General features: G+C 36.8%; 1 pseudogene; it reads left to right on the plus strand.

The window, feature by feature from the left end:
• Positions 1–172: 172 nt before the first annotated feature.
• On the plus strand, positions 173–826 carry LOC108532684 (eukaryotic translation initiation factor 4E pseudogene; annotated as a pseudogene).
• Positions 827–16,742: the final 15,916 nt, after the last annotated feature.

Consider the following 16,742-nt stretch of genomic DNA (forward strand, 5'->3'; position numbering starts at 1 on the left):
AAAAAAAAAAAAAAAAAAAAAAAAAAAAAAAAAAAAAGCGTAGAGTAATTGAAAGGATTAAAAAAAGAAAAAAAGAAAAAAAACACCCAAATATATACTGCTTACAAGAGGCTCTACCTTACCTGTAAGGACACACACAGATTGAAAATGAAGAGGGAGAGATTGATCAAAGATGGTGACTATTAAACAGGAAAACACCCCTACTTCTAATCCCACGACTACAGAAGAGGAGAAAACAGAATCTATTCAAGAGGTTGCTACCCCGGAACACTATATTAAACATCCTCTACAGAACAGATGGGCCCTCTGGTTTTTTTTAAAATGATAAAAGCAAAACTTGGCAAGCAAACCTGTGGCTGATCTCTGAGTTTGATACTGTTGAAGACTTTGGGCTCTGTACAACCATATCCAGTTGTCTCATAATTTAATGGCTGGCTGTGACTACTCACTTTTTAAGGGTGGTATTGAGCCTATGTGGGAACATGAGAAAAACAAACTGGGAGGATGATGGCTAATTACACTGAACAAATAGCAGAGATGAAGTGACCTCGATCGCTTTTGGCTAGAGACACTGCTGTGCCTTATTGGAGAATCTTTTGATGACTACAGTAATGATGTATGTGGTGCTGTTATTAATGTTAGAGCTAAAGGTGATAATATAGCAGTATGGACTACTGAATGTGATAACAGAAAAGCTGTTACACATATAGGGAGGGTATACAAGAAAAGGTTAGGGCTTCCTCCAAAGATAGTGATTGGTTGTCAGTCCCACGCAGACAGAGCTACTAAAAGCCACTCCACCACTAAAAATAGGTTTGTTGTTTAAGTAGACACCTTCTGAGTATTCTCATAGGAGACCGTGTCAAGCAGTCGAGATTTGGGAGCTGAACCAAAGCCTCTTCAAAAAGCAGAGTGGACTGCATTTAAATATGATTTCCATCTAAATGTTGCTAAGATATAAGAGAAGTCTCATTCGCTTTTGTCTTGCACTTGGGTGTTTTTTTGACTAGCGTGTCCGCTATCCCAAAGAATTACAGTACACATCCCCAGAATCCATAAATGTGTTCCTGGCCCACTCTGTAATAGTTCAGTAGAATTACCATTAATTACATATACATTTTACCTATCCATAATATTCAAAAAACAACTTGGCTTTTTTTTTTTTTTTTTTTTTTTTTTTTTTTTTTTTGAGACGGAGTCTCGCTCTGTCCCCCGGGCTGGAGTGCAGTGGCGGGATCTCGGCTCACTGCAAGCTCCGCCTCCCGGGTTCACGCCATTCTCCTGCCTCAGCCTCCCGAGTAGCTGGGACTACAGGCGCCCGCCACCTCGCCCGGCTAGTTTTTTGTATTTTTTAGTAGAGACGTGTTAGCCAGGATGGTCTCGATCTCCTGACCTCGTGATCCGCCCGTCTCGGCCTCCCAAAGTGCTGGGATTACAGGCTTGAGCCACCGCGCCCGACCCAACTTGGCATTTTTATACTTTATACACAAAAAATATACTGTTGATGTTCTATTGTATGCAGGAGCATATTTTGCTGGTTTGAAAGATTATGATGCATATAGTTTTCTAGCAATTTTCTTTGTTTCTTTTTATAGCATTGTCTTTGCTATACTCTTGCTGATGGCTACTAAATTATAACTTATTTGTTTTTCTACTTGATAACATTAGTGATTCTGATTTCAGTTTTTCATTTGTTTTGCTTTTGTTCTTTTCCTCATGTAACATTGGTGAAGGATCCAGGAACATGACACAAAGGTGGAATAAACGTTAGTTTTGTGCAAAAACTAAAAGAAAATGAAGAGACAAAAAAATACATTCTATGCAAATAAAATCCCTCCAAAAAAGGCGGAATAGCTATACTTACATAAAATGAATTTTAAGTCAAAAATTGTAAAAAGAGATAAAGATGGTCATTATATAATGCTAAAGGGAGCAATTCAGCAAGGTGATATAACAATTGTAAATATCTGTGCATCCAACACTGAACACCTAAATATTTAGAGCAAATATTAATAGATCTAAAGGAAGAGATAGACTGGCAATACAATAATAATAGGGAGCGTCACCACCTCACTTACAGCAAACAACATATCATTCAGACAGAAAATAAAAATATAACATTAGAGTGAAATTACACTCTAGACCAAGTGGCCCTGACACTTACAGAATATCTCATCCAATAGCTGCAGAATACGCATTTTCTCATCAGCATGTGGAACATTGTTATGACACAAAATAAAGCTTAGAAAAATTAAAAAAAATTCAAATGATAACAGTTATATTTTCTGATCACAGTAGAGCAAAACTAAACATCAATAACAAAAGGAATTTTGGAAACTATACAAATACATGGAAAGTAAGCAACATGCTTGGAAATGACCAATGGGTCAATCAAAAAAGTAATAAAGAAATTTAGAAACATTTTGAAACAAATGAAAATGGAAACAATATACAAAAACCTATAGGATACAGCAAAAGTAGTACTAAGAGGGAAGTTTATAGCAATAAACAAATACATAAAAAATAGAAATATTTCAAATAAACAGCCTATGATTTCCATTTCCTCAAGAATGGAAAAGCAAAAACAAATCAAATGAAAAATTATTAGAAGAAAAGAAACATGAAGATCAGAGCAGAAGTAAATGAAATTGAGATAAAAATACAAAAGATAAATGAACTCAATAGTTATTTTTTGAAAAGATAAGCAAAATCACTAAACCTTTAGCTAGAAAGTGAGAATAATGGAGAGAAGATTCAAATGAATAAAATCAGAGATGATAAAAGAGACATTACAACTGATGCCACAGAAATATAAAGGATAATTAGAGACGATTACAAACAACTATATGGCAACAAGTTGGAAAACCTAGAAGAAATGAATCACTTTCTGGACACATACAACCTACCAAGACAGAATCATGAAGAAACAGAAAAATTGAGCAGGTAAATAACAAGTAACAAGATTGAATCAGTAATAAAACATCTTTTAACAAAGAGAAATCCAGGACTAAACGGCTTCACTGCTAAATTCTACTAAACTTTTAGAAAACTAATTCCAATTCTTCTCAAGTTATTCCAAAAAATCGAAGGAGAGAGAATTCTTCAAAACTTATTCTGGGAGGCCAGTGTTACCCTGATAACAAAACCAGACAAGGACACAACAACCGCAAAACAACAACAACAAAAAATCTATAGGCCAATATCTCTGGCGAACACCGATGTAAAAATCCTTAACAGAATACTAGCAAACCAAATCCAACAGCACATGAAAAAGATTATACACTATGATCAAGGGGGTTTTACCCCAAGGATGCAAGGCTGGTTTAACGTATGCAAATCAATAGATGTGATACATCACTTCAACAGAATGAAGGACAAAAGCTATATGATAATCTCGACAGATGCAGAGAAAGAATTTGATAAAATTCATTATTGTGTCACAATAAAAAGTCTCAAATTAGTTATAGAAGGAGCATATCTCAAAACAATACATGACATATATAATAAATCCATATATAACATCATACCAAATGGGAAAAAAGCCTTTTCTCTAAGATCTGGAACAAGACAAGAATGCCCACTTTTACCACTTTTATTCAACATGGTGGTAGAAGTTCTAGCCAGAGCAGTTAGGCACGAGCAAGAAATAAAGGGCATCCAAATTGGAAAGGAGGAAGTCAAATTGTCTTGTTTGCAAATGCCATAATTTAATATTTAGAAAAGCCTAAAAATTCACCAAAAACTCTTACAACTAATTAACAAATTCAGTAAAGATCCAAGATACAAAATCAGGATGCAAAAATCAACAGCGTTTCGATACAGCAATGGCAAACAATCTGAAAAAGAAATCGGGAAAGCAATTCCATTTACAATAGCTACCAAACAAACAAAATTTCTAGGAATAAATTTAACTGAGGAGATGAAAGATCTCTACAATTAAAAACTATAAAACACTTATTAAAAATTAAAGAGGACATGCAAAAAATGGAAAGATATTTCATGTTTATGGGTCAGAACAATTAATATTGTTAAAATGCCTATACTGTACAGATTCGCTGCAATCCCTATCAAAATTCCAATGACATTCTTTACAGAAAACAATTCTAAAATTTGTAAGGAACCACAAATGACCCTGAATAGCCAAAGCTATTCCGAACAAAAAGAACAAAGCTGGAGACAGCACACTACCTGACTTCAAAATATATTACAAAGCTATAGTAACCAAAATCGCATAGTACTGGAATAAGAACAGACACACACACCAGTGGAACAGAATAGAGGATCCAGAAATAAATCTATGCATTGACAGCCAACTGATTTTTGACAAATGTACCAAAATCACTCACTGTGGAAAAGATGGTCTCTTCAATAACTAATGCTAGGAAAACTGGATATCCATATGCAGTAGCACAAAAGTAGACCCCTGTCTTTCACCATATACAAAATTAGACTAGAATTGATCTTACATGTAAGACCTGAAACTATGGAGCTATTAGAAGAGAACATTGGGGAAATGCTTCAGAACATAGGTCTGGGCAAATATTTTTTTAGTAAGATGATAAAAGCCCACAAAAGCAAAAATAGACAAGATTACATCAAGCTAAAAAGCTTCTGCACAGCAAAGGAAACAACAGGGCAAAGAGCCAATACACAGAATAGGAGAAAATATTTGCCAACTATCCATCTGACAAAGGATTAATATTTAAAATATATAAGAAACTTAACAACCAACAATCAACAGCCAACAACCCAACAGCAAAAAATCCAAATAGTCCTGTTAAAAATTTGCGTGTAATCTGAATAGACATTTATCAAAAGAAGACATACAGTGGCCAATAGGTATGTGAAAAAATAGTTGACATCACCGATCACCAGAGCAATGCAAATCAAAACCACAATAATCTATTATCTCATTCCAGTTAAAATGGCTGTTATCAAAAAGACAGAAAATAACAAATGCTGGTGAGGATGAAGAGAAAGGCAAACTCTTATACACGGATGGACGGGAATGTAAATTAGTACAGCCATTAAAAAAACAGTGAGGAAATTCCTCAAAAAAACCCTAAAAATAGAAATACCATATCATTCAGTAATCCCACTACTGGGTATATCCAAATGATAGGAAATCAGTATATTGAAGAGATAGAAGAGATAGCTACAATCCTAAGTTTATTGCAGTATTATATCCCAGCTAAGATATGGAATCAACATAAGTGTCTATCAACAAATAAATGGATAAAGAAAAGGTGGTATGTGTGTGTGTATATATATATATGCAATGGAATATGATTTAGCCATAAAAAAGAATGAAATTCTCTCATTTGCAGTTGTAGCAACATAGATGAACCTGGAGGATATTATGTTAAGTGAAAAAAGCCAGGCACAGAAAGAAAAATACCACATGTGCTCACTTATATGTGGGAGCTAAAAAAAACTGATCTTACAGATGTAGAGACTGGAATAATAGTTACTAGAGGCTAGGAAGGGAGGAGGAGTAAGGAGAAGTTTGTTAAGAGGTACAAAATTACAGTTAGATGGAAGAAATAAGTTCTAGTGTTCTATATATAGCACAGTGGGGTGACTATAGTTAACAATAATTTGTTGTATATTTCAAAATAGCGAGAAGAGAGAAATTTGAACATTCTCAACACACAGAAATGATAAATGTTTGAAGTAATGGATATCTTAATTATTCTGATTTGATCACTAAACATTGTATACATATATTGAATTATTACATGTACTCCATAAATGTGTACAATTATTATGTATCAATTAAAAATAAATTTTTAAAACCCCAAAACTGTAGTCATGATTATCTGTTATGCCAATTATATATTGCTTCCTAGTAAAACCACCCCACAGTGTAATGGCTCACAAAAACATTATATTATTATCGCTCATATTTCTGTGGGTTGATTGTGCCCAGCTGGATGGTTCTTGCTTGGGGTCTTTCATGTAGTTACAGTCAGAGATCAACTAGAGTCTCTGAAGTATTGACTGAGCTGTATGCACAAGATAATTCATTCAAACATCTAGTAGTGAGGGTGACCGTTGGACAGAGCACCCATGTGTGACCTCTTCACGTGCCTTGAGCTTCCTCAGTTTATAGCAGCCTCAGGGAAGTCAGGCTTTTTGTTGGTAGTGGTATATAATAGGAAAACTCCCAACTGTTTTCTCCTGTTATACTATCAACATAGAATATCTCTGGTCACCAAAATGTGGGAGTTCTCCTAAACCAAGCAGTTATCCCGTGGACACCAACTGAGTGCCCTAGGACTCAACTCAGTTTTGAAACCATCTACCTGGAGATAACATTAGATCCCATAGGTTAATGGCTCAGTCTCACAAGACTGCCCCCTACTTCAGATGCCAATCATAAGTAGTAGGTTCCCAGGTTACCCATAGCTTCTATCTGCCGTGGTTGCAAACTGGAGTTTTCCACAACCCCCTTCTTGGGTTTGAACATTTGCTAGAGTGACTCACAGAACTCAGGAAAGTGGTTTACTTACATTTACTGATTTGTTATAAAGAATACACCAAAAGATACAGATTAACAGGCAGATGAAAGAAATGCACAGGGCAAGGTATTTAGAGAGGGGTGAGGAATTTCCATGCACTCTCTGAGTGCACCTTCCTCCCAGGACCTCCATATGTTCAGCCTCCTGGAAGCTCTCTGATTGCTAAAGTTCTGGGATTTTTATGGAGGCTACATTATGTAGGCATAATTGACTGTTAACTCAATCTTCAGCCCCTCTCCCCATCCTAGATAATGAGGTGTGGGGCTGAAAGTTCAAGCTTCTCATCATGGGTTAGTCCCCATTAACCATGGGTTAGCACACATTCAGGAGCCCACCAAGAGGCACCAAAAAAATGCTCCTAGCACCCACAAAATTCCAAGAGATTAGAAATTCTGTGTCAAGAACTGGGGTCAAAGACCAAATACTAGAATGAATGCATCCCTTAGCACCCTGATTACTCAGGAAAGTACAAGGGTTTAGAAGCTCGTGCCAGAGTGACCGGCGTCAGAGACCAAATATGTATGTCATCTTATATCACAATGCACAGGGCTCCAAGGGAGCAAGGCAGAAGCTACCAATCCTCTGAAAGCCTAGCCTTGAAGCTGGCCTAACTTTGCCTTTACTCTACTCTGTTGGTCAAATAAGTGACTAAGTTCAGCCCAGATTCAAGGGGAGGGGAAATAGACTCCACTTCTCAATGGAATGAGTAGCAAAAACTTTGTACTTATCTTTAATTTTCTGCACTTCCTCTCAAAAGATACCACTATGTAGGACACCAGAATGATTTCTGGGCCCCCATGAATCAACAGAAACACTGTTAGAAGACCATTGTATGTGCGGAGTTGAAAAGAGAGTAAAGTCAGGTATGGTAGCATGAGCCTGTAGTCCCAGCTACGCAGAAGTCTGAGGTGGGAGAATCACTTGGGGCCAGGAGTTCAGGGCTGCAGCACACTGTGACTGTGCCTATGAGTAGCTAGTGCACTCCAGACTGGAAAACATAGTGAGACCCTGTCTGTAAAAATAAGTAAGTAATAAAAATAAAAAAGAGTAAAAATTATAATCTTTGTCGTTAGGAGGCTTAACACTTGATTAACCTGGAAGGAAGATAAACACTATTTAGAATGAAATATCTTACTCTGCTTCCACATTTTAGATCAGGAGCATTAGTTAAGGCACCAGATATCTCAAAGACCACTGGATTTTTTTTTTTTTAAGGCTTATTACATTACAAAATTTAGTAGAAATTTTGAGACGGAAAAGAAGACCTGGTTAGGTCCAATTAGGAGAAATTTAGCCAGAATGGCTAAATTGCTTTGCATTAAGATATTAATGGTAATTGTGGATTTTGGGTAGCAGCAGGCGGGTACTATAACTAAGAAAAAAAGAAAGAAATAAAGAAAATAACTCAGAAAAGAATTACTGGCATGATGGAAGCAGACAAGTGTCTTGAGGAACTGAGAAGTAATCCTAAAATTTGCTTAGGATGACATAATTACTTATTATCGAGTAAACAAGTTTTAACTCCCCTCAATACAAAATTAAATACACAGTGTTTATAAAATCCAAACTCATAGTATTGACATTCTTGCATAAAAAATCTGTGCTGGTTATTAATTCAAGCATTTATAGTTTGTTTTAAGAAAATTTGGCATCTTAGAGTAAATGACAGACTTATGATTCAACTTTTAAGTGTGGAATTAAGTAATTGGCTTAGATTTGAGATTTTTAAGTTAAATTTATTTGTCATATTTATATGATTATTTAAACATTTTGGAAAAGCTTATTGAGTCAAAAAAGCTATAATTAAAGGAAAATTGGATATATTGAATTAGTAAATATAATTAAGAATATTTTAAGGTATTTATCAATTCTGTAGGTAGGACAAAATATTAATTTAAGGCCCTTAAAATGTTTGCTAAAATATATTAGGCTTATAAGTTTTATGTGGTAAATGTAAAATCTTAAGGAAGTTTTAATTTTGTAACCATAGTGAATTGAAGATTAATTTTTAAACCAAAGTAAACCACTGAAGAGTAGTAGCTGTGCACAAAAACTACTCTCAAGTACATTAAAAGAACTCAAGTTAATGATATTCATTCTTAGAGTAGAAAATGCTGATATATGGAATATCCACTTATCAATAGGCTGGTTTTCAGATATTTTTGAATTGTGATGTCTGAGTAGGAGCCAACTTGATTGGCCTTTTACACATCATTTGACTGCTCTCTCCTGTTCTTTTGATTCTTTGATAATTCCCTGGATGATGACATTTTCCCAAGTAATGAGTGGCCCTGCTGAATATGTCAACTTTTGTAAATTAGGCTTTCCAATACCCATGGGCAAAACATTACACTCTTGTTTGCTCCCTTCTCAGAAGTAGCTGAACAGACTGAGTTTAAAGCTTATCTGAATGAGGAACAAAGCCTGGAAAGTTTTACGGTAAAGGGATGTGTTCAAAAACTTGGGAACTAGTGAAGATAAGGGATTATAATAGAAGTCTGCATATAACCTTAACTACAGTGTTCACTAAGAAAATCATTATAGCAACATAGGTTGGTGTGTTTATAGCTATTTTTTTAAAAAAACAAAAGATTATAAAAGAAAGGAGAAGGGGAAGTGGATGAGACATTCCTGTGATTGTAAAGCCTAAAACAGTAGACTTCAAAGCTTCTGAAGAAACCATTCTTGTAATCCACTGCTTAATTCCCCCTAAGTAGCAACTGGCAAGGTAGATCGGAATGGCTTAAATATTTACTAGGATTCCCAGTAGGAAACTTAAGCCGATGAAATGACCATTGAAATAAATGGGAGTAAAGCTTTTATTTTCCCCACTATTTTTGGTAAAAAAAAAAAAAAAAAAAAAAAAAAAAATTCTTGTTTTGAAGAGTTAACAAAAATTCTTATGAATATTGATCAAATATTTGCAGGCCCCACTTTAGATAAAATGATCAGTGACGTAAGTGGGAGTAACTTTTATTTTCCCACTATTTTTAGTAAACAAAATCCTTGTTTTGAAGAGTTAACAAAAATTCTTAAGAATACTGATCAAATATTTGCAGGCCCCACTGTGTGCAGGATTCTGCCTAGAGTTTCAGGGACAGAGTGAGATTAATGGTATTACAGTTAGAAGCAGCTGGTACTCAGTTGGTCTGTTCCTTCCTCAGCTCTTTGCAGCTACAGCCTTGGTCTCACCTACTTGTTTAGCTCTTCTTAACAAGGACGGGGAGGATCTTTGGAGCTTGCTGTTGTTGACTTGGTATGAGGCACAAACTAAACTCCATAGAAGTCTTCTGCCTCTGTTGTGTGGACTGAGCCATACAATCAGCATGGATTTTTCTTCCTGCTGGAGCCTTTCACGGGACTGAACCCCAGCCTGCTAATCTGGGGGCTATTGCTCTGCTCAGCTATTTCCGGCTTCTTCTCCATGAGTCCTGTCTCTCTTACTTTGGCCTCAGATAGTGGACAGGTAGGGGTTGAGGAGAGAGAAGAGGGTATGCATGCTGGGACTATAAGGCTGTAGCCAGCCCAACTTTAGACTAACGCACTGCCTGACACTTTTTTGTTTCAGCCCAGGCGCATCCAGCACTTGTGAACACCACTGTCTGCCGGGCCCCAGGTGGCCCTGTCCAACGCTATCTATCCCTGTACTATTCTATCCTTAGCTGTCTTTCTCTTTCCTGTGCCACACAGGCATGGTTTCTTTTCTCATTAGTTAACATTCCTGGGAGTTTTGCCTGATTTGGCTAATACCATGCTAGGCTTGGGGAACTATTTGTGACCAAAAAATATTTAACTAAAAATATTTATTTTATTTGCTTTTGAATATTTTCAAATATTGAAAATAATTTTTAAAAATAAAAAATAATTTTACTTACTTTTAAATAGCATTTTGTAATTTTGTACTGTTCCATTACATACTCCTAATTTTTAGATCATATAAATGATGGCTACCTGGTTCTTCGAAATTCAAATTTTCATAGAGATAAAACACAGTGAGGAGGGTTTGCAGCAACTGAATTTACCCAATAGGATTTCGCTTATATTTATAAAGATATTAAATATTATACAGCTATGTAATCACTGGTGTTTAATAAGCCAGTGTGTAACCCAGTATATAATACTTGAGGGAAGTGAGCAACTTTTAGAAGTTACATCAATTCGATAAAAATACATTATTCTAATAAGCATGTTACAGAAAGTAAACTATAAAAAGCCAGGATAAATATGAAAAAATAATTAAACATGCTAGTAATCCAACAAATATAAATCCTAAAAATGAGATATTTTAAATCTATCAGATTGGCAAAGATATGAAATAATGCAAGGATGTCAATTATAAACTGCCTATATATACGCTTGTACAATATTTCTGAAGAGTGATTTGGCAACAGATATTAGGAACCTTAAAATATGGATATTCTGGCCAGGCACGGTGCCTCACGCCTGTAATCCCGGCACTCTGGGAGGCCGAGGCGAGTGAATCACCTGAGGTCGGGTATTGGAGACCAGCCTGGCCAACATGGTGAAAACCCATCTCTATTAAAAATAATACAAAAAAGTTAGCAGGGCGTGGCGGTGCGTGTCTGTAATCCCAGTTACTCGGAAGACTGAGGCATGAGAATCCTTGAACCCAGGAGGCGGAGGTTGCAGTGAGCCGAGATTGCGCCATTATACTGTAGCCTGGGCAACAGAGTGAGACTCTGGTGGCTCACGCCTGTAATCCCAGCACTCTGGGAGGCCGAGGTGGGCAGATCACGAGGTCAAGAGCTCGGGACCATCCTGGCCAACATAGTGAAACCCCGTCTCTACTAAAAATACCAAAATTAGCCTGGCGTGCTGGCATGTACCTGTAGTCCAGCTACTCTGGAGGCTGAGGCAGGAAAATCGCTTGAACCCGGGAGACAGAGCTTGCAGTGAGCCAAGATCTCACCACCGCACTCTAGCCTGGTGACAGAGCGAGACTCCGTCTAAAAAAAAAAAAAAAAAAAAAAAAAAAAAAAAAAAAAAAAAAAAAAAAAAAAAAAAAAAAAAAAAAGGCGTATCCAACAATTCTACTTCTAGGAATTCATTCTAAGAAATTGTTAAGTATGCATATAAAGGATGTTCACTGTAACATTCTGTATAACGTTAAAAAAAAGTGAGCAACATAAATGGCCCAAAATAGGAGCTTAATTAAATAAATGATAATACAGTCATTATAAAGGATATTGTAGGAAAACAGCTAATGACATAGGTTGATTTTATGATATATTTTGAATAAAAAAGTCCCAAAACATTATGTCCCATATTATTATATTTTAATTATATGTGCATGATATATTCATGAATTAAACACCAGAAGTATATAGGCCAACATATTAATAATGACTGTCACTGAGTGGTTTGATTATAGGATGTTTAATCCTTCTTTTCACTTATTTTTGTACTCTAAATCTTCCCATCGCCTTTGTAAATAATAAAGTTTAAAATCAATAAAATAGAGAAAAAAGGAATTATACTAATGATTACCTGTGTGATTTAAGGCAAAAGTTCTGAAAATTTTGGTCTCAGGACCCTTTTACACTAGTAAAAATTAAGGATTCCAAAGAGGTTTTATTTATGTAGGTTCCATATATTTACATTTACAGTACTAGAAATTTAAAGTAAGAAATTTATAAAATGTTTGTTTACTAATTCATTAAAAATAGTAATAAACTAATTGCATGTAAAATTTTTTATTTTATTTCATTTTGTATTTTTTGAGGAGTCTTGCTCTGTCACCCAGGCTGGAGTGCAGTGCCACAGTCTCTGCTCACTGCAACCTCCACCTTCCGGGTCCAAGCGGTTCTCCTGCCTCAGCTTCCCTAGAAGTGCATGTAACATATTTTTGTAAAAAGTAACTATACTTTCCTAAAACAAAAACATTTAGTCAGAAGGGTTACATTGTTCTACACTTTTGCAAATCTCTTTAATGCCTGACTTCACAGAAAGAAGCTAGATTCTCATATCTGCCCCTGCATTCAATCTCCTGTGGCATTATATACCATGCAGCCTCTGGAAAACTTCACTGTGCATTCATGCCAGAATGAGAATAAAAAGGCAAGTCATTTTTTATTGTTATGAACATATTATTATCTTGAAAATAATATCTATACAAAAATTGTTTTGACTTCGTGGACCCCCTGAGAGGGTTTCAGAACCTTTGGGGATCACCAGACAGCAACTTTAAGAATGGCCTGTTTAAGGTATTGCAGCTAGGTGGTGTGAAGAAATTAATCATAATAAAAAGAGTACACTATCAAATATTCACTGTGTGCCAAGAACTATGCTGAGAGTTTTAAGTATGTGATTTTGTTTAATCCTGTCCACAATCGTAAGAGCTAATTACCGTGATTACCCCCATTTTGTAAATGAGGAAGCTGAGGCAGAAAGAAGTCAAGCAACTTAATGACACTCTCCAGGGTGTTTGTCCCCACTGCTGGTTCTTTAGACCACGCCCCACCTACAGTTCTTCTCTGTTCTCATCTCACGCCATCCTGCAAAAAGATGGCCACATGCTGGACAGCTCTGTATGCTGCCCCACTGCCGTGCTTTACAGTATCTGGCTGTGCATGCAGGAGGGCTTATTTATCAGAAAGAACCCAATCTCACATGCCATAGAACATGAGAAGGCAACATTTGGAGGATGTTGGAAAACATACTTTTAGAATTTAATGCATTGTCACCTTTTAGATCATAAGATCAGTCTCAGATGGGTGCACAAGAATCTCTCTTCTCTTGGCCTCCCTGCTGTCTGCTTTCCTTTTAGCCTCCACCCCTCCTGTTGCTTCCCAGTATCCTGGTTGCAGGCATCCTGCTCCTGCTCTTGTGTTAGGCTACGCCAGTGAGAACTGTTCACACTACAGAATTTATGCATAGTGGAGAACAGAAGTGAGCTATTAAGTTTTTCAGAATGGAGCACCCACCAGAAAAGCAAACCTCTTGCTTGCTAATTTTAAACCACTTTCCTAAAAGCACAAGCCTAATGTGTTTCAAAAGCAAAATTTACTTTAAAATTAACAAAGTTCAAAAGACTATTTTAATATTTGAAATAATTCTTGCCTGCTATAGTTTATCTGTCATCTGTATTTCCAAGAAACTTTACTTTTAAATCATCTTTTAAAAATATGCAGTTATTGCTCCTTTTTATGACTGAGAGTATATGGAAAAGTTGGCGATACATCTGCAAAACCTTTCCTGTGCCTATAATAAAACATATGGTTTAGACCTCTGTTCTCTCCCCCTCTACCTCTAGTTTTAGTCACCTAGAAATAAGCTTCTCTATTTGTCCAAATTACCAAGTAATTACCTTCTCTGTTCTCCTCTAAAGCCTGATTTAGTTACAATATATTTATATCAGTTTTTTTTTCTGAGGATATTAACCTTAGACTTTAGGAAGAATGCTTCTAATCTTCCCCTGCTTATACACACATGCTTTAGGAGGGCAAGAAAAGTGTTTTATTCAGATTTATAACATTTGTGCTAGAGGGACCTGGCATGTAGTAATATACTCCATAAAAACATGTTGAGTTGACCCTAATCAAAATAATTCTTAAAATTCCTTTCTTCTTTTCTTCCTTCCTTCTTTCCTTCCTTTCAGCATGCAATAAACATTTATTGAATTCCTCTTATGAGCCAGACACCATGTTAAGTAAGTCCCAAGTTTGTAGATATTATCAACTCTGACCTCAAGAAGCATAGAATGAGCAAAACCATCCAGTCGGAAATGTAGGTAGTGTTCCCACCTTTCGGGTTTTCAAGACAATTTGGGGAGGTTTTATTAAGGTTGTATCCTGAGCACGCATCTCTCTTGTTGCCAAAAAACAAAAAAACAAACAACAACAACAACAACAAAAACATGCCACAGAGAGAAACAGTATTTCGGACTGAAACGTCAGTAACTATGCTGATTTATTTTTATTATCAAGAAAATGGTAATAGCAGACCATAAATCTTGAGGATTCCTCAACATTAAAACAAACAACAACAACAAAAAACCAGCCCACCAAACAAAATGACTATATAGGATAAAATTATGGGAGAAATAACCTGTAGAAGATATGGCCCAAAACTTGAAGAAAAGAGTAGAGGCATACGTTGGAGATATTGTGGGTTTAGTTCCAGACCATTGCAATAAAACAAATACCACAGTAAAGTCAGTCACACACATTTTTTTGGTTTCTCAGTGCATATAAAATTTACTTTTACATTGCACTATAGTCTATTAAGTGTGCAATAGCATTATGTCTAAAAAAAGTACATACCTTAATTTACAAAGACCCTATTGCTAGAAAAAAAAAGCTAACGATTGTCTGAGCCTTCAGTGAATCATAATCTTTTACTGCTGGCCTAGCTTTCAACCTCTCTCACCTTTTGACATGTCTACCTCACAGTTTTTGATTTAAAGTGAGAGATGTGCAACTCTTTCTTCACAGGAAGACATAGAGGACATTGACCTAATTTCAATTTTGTTTTCTCTCAGGGAATTGGGAGGGCCAAGAAAAGGGAGAGATGGGGGAACCATTAGTTGTCAGAATGCATACAACATTTACCTATTAAGTTCACTGTCTTATAAAAGCATGGTTCGTGTCACTCCAAAACAACTACAGTAGTAACGTCAGAGATCACTGATAACAGATCTACATACTAGACATGATAATGAAAACATCTGAAATATTGCAAGGATTACCAAAAGTGACACAGATACGAAGTGAGTACATACTCTTGGAAAAATGGTGCCAATATATTTGCTTGATGCAGGGTCGCCACAAACTTTCAATTTATAAAAAATGCAGTGTCTGCGAAGCACAATAAAGCAAAACATACTAAAAAGAAGTATGTCTGGACTTATCCCTAGGTAGAAACAATTCCAGGGAAGCTGAAGCTCAGAGTCAGTGGTTACAAGGAGAAGGAAGGGTCTGCAGACACACGTCAGAATGTGTAATTGGCAGCCCCACTGTTGTGACAGGGCAGTCCCTGCCTCTTGTCTCTCCAACCTATGTATGCTAAAGTAGGCAGCAGCTGAACTGGCCCACAGGCTAAGGTGAGGGGGCTCTGGGGCCAGAGGGGCAGAATATTGCCCAAGGCATTTACTTCTCTCCCCCAGGAAGGATGTGGAGACTCTATACCAAGACATAAAATATAACCTGACAGTACATTCTATCTTTCCTCCATAATCCCTGAGGCTGGTTTAGAGTAAACACAGAAAACAGATAAACAGGAATTTTTAAAGATTAGCCCATATTCTTGGAGTAAGAGAACAAAGAGAAGAATAATTTAAAATAAGGACAACTAATATTAGAGAGTTCCAAGGAGTTATTGCATCTACCAAGAATACATAATGAGAGATTTTGGAGATTAAATATTTGTTACACAAGATCAATATCCTCAATATATGAAGGATTCTTATAAATCAATAAAAAGGCCAATAATATAATAGAAAAGTAGGTAAAAGCAAGGAGATATAAGGGATTCTTAAATATTTGAAAATATACCCAACTTCATTCATACTATGAAAAATGCAAACTAAAAGTACAATTAGATAACACTTTTCATCTATAAGATTAAAAAGGTTGGGCCGGGCATGGTGGCTCAAGCCTGTAATTCCAGCACTTTGGGAGGCCGAGACGGGCGGATCATGAGGTCAGGAGATCGAGACCATCCTGGCTAATGCGATGAAACCCCGTCTCTACTAAAAAAAAATACAAAAAATTAGCCGGGCGAGGTGGCGGGCGCCTGTAGTCCCAGCTACTCAGGAGGCTGAGGCAGGAGAATGGTGTAAACCCGGGAGGCAGAGCTTGCAGTGAGCTGAGATCTGGCCAGTGCACTCCAGCGTGGGTGACAGAGAAAGACTCCGTCTCAAAATAAATAAATAAATAAATAAATAATTAAAAAAAGGGGGGGCGGAGCAAGATGGCTGAATAGTAACAGCTCCAGTCTCCAACTCCCAGTGCGAGCGACACAGAAGACCGGTGATTTCTCCATTTTCAACTGAGGTGCTGGGGTCATCTCACTAGGGAGTGCCGGACAATTGGTGCTGGTCAGCTGCTGCAGCCCGACCAGCGAGAGCTGAAGCAGGGCGAGGCATCGCCTCACCTGGGAAGCGCAAGGGGGAAGGGAATCCCTTTTCCTAGCCAGGGGAACTGAGACACACAACACCTGGAAAATCGGGTAACTCCCACCCCAATACTGCGCTTTAAGCAA

The sequence above is a fragment of the Rhinopithecus bieti genome, unplaced genomic scaffold (assembly GCF_001698545.2).
Source record: "Rhinopithecus bieti isolate Rb0 unplaced genomic scaffold, ASM169854v2 scaffold_76, whole genome shotgun sequence".
Lineage (NCBI taxonomy): Eukaryota > Metazoa > Chordata > Mammalia > Primates > Cercopithecidae > Rhinopithecus > Rhinopithecus bieti.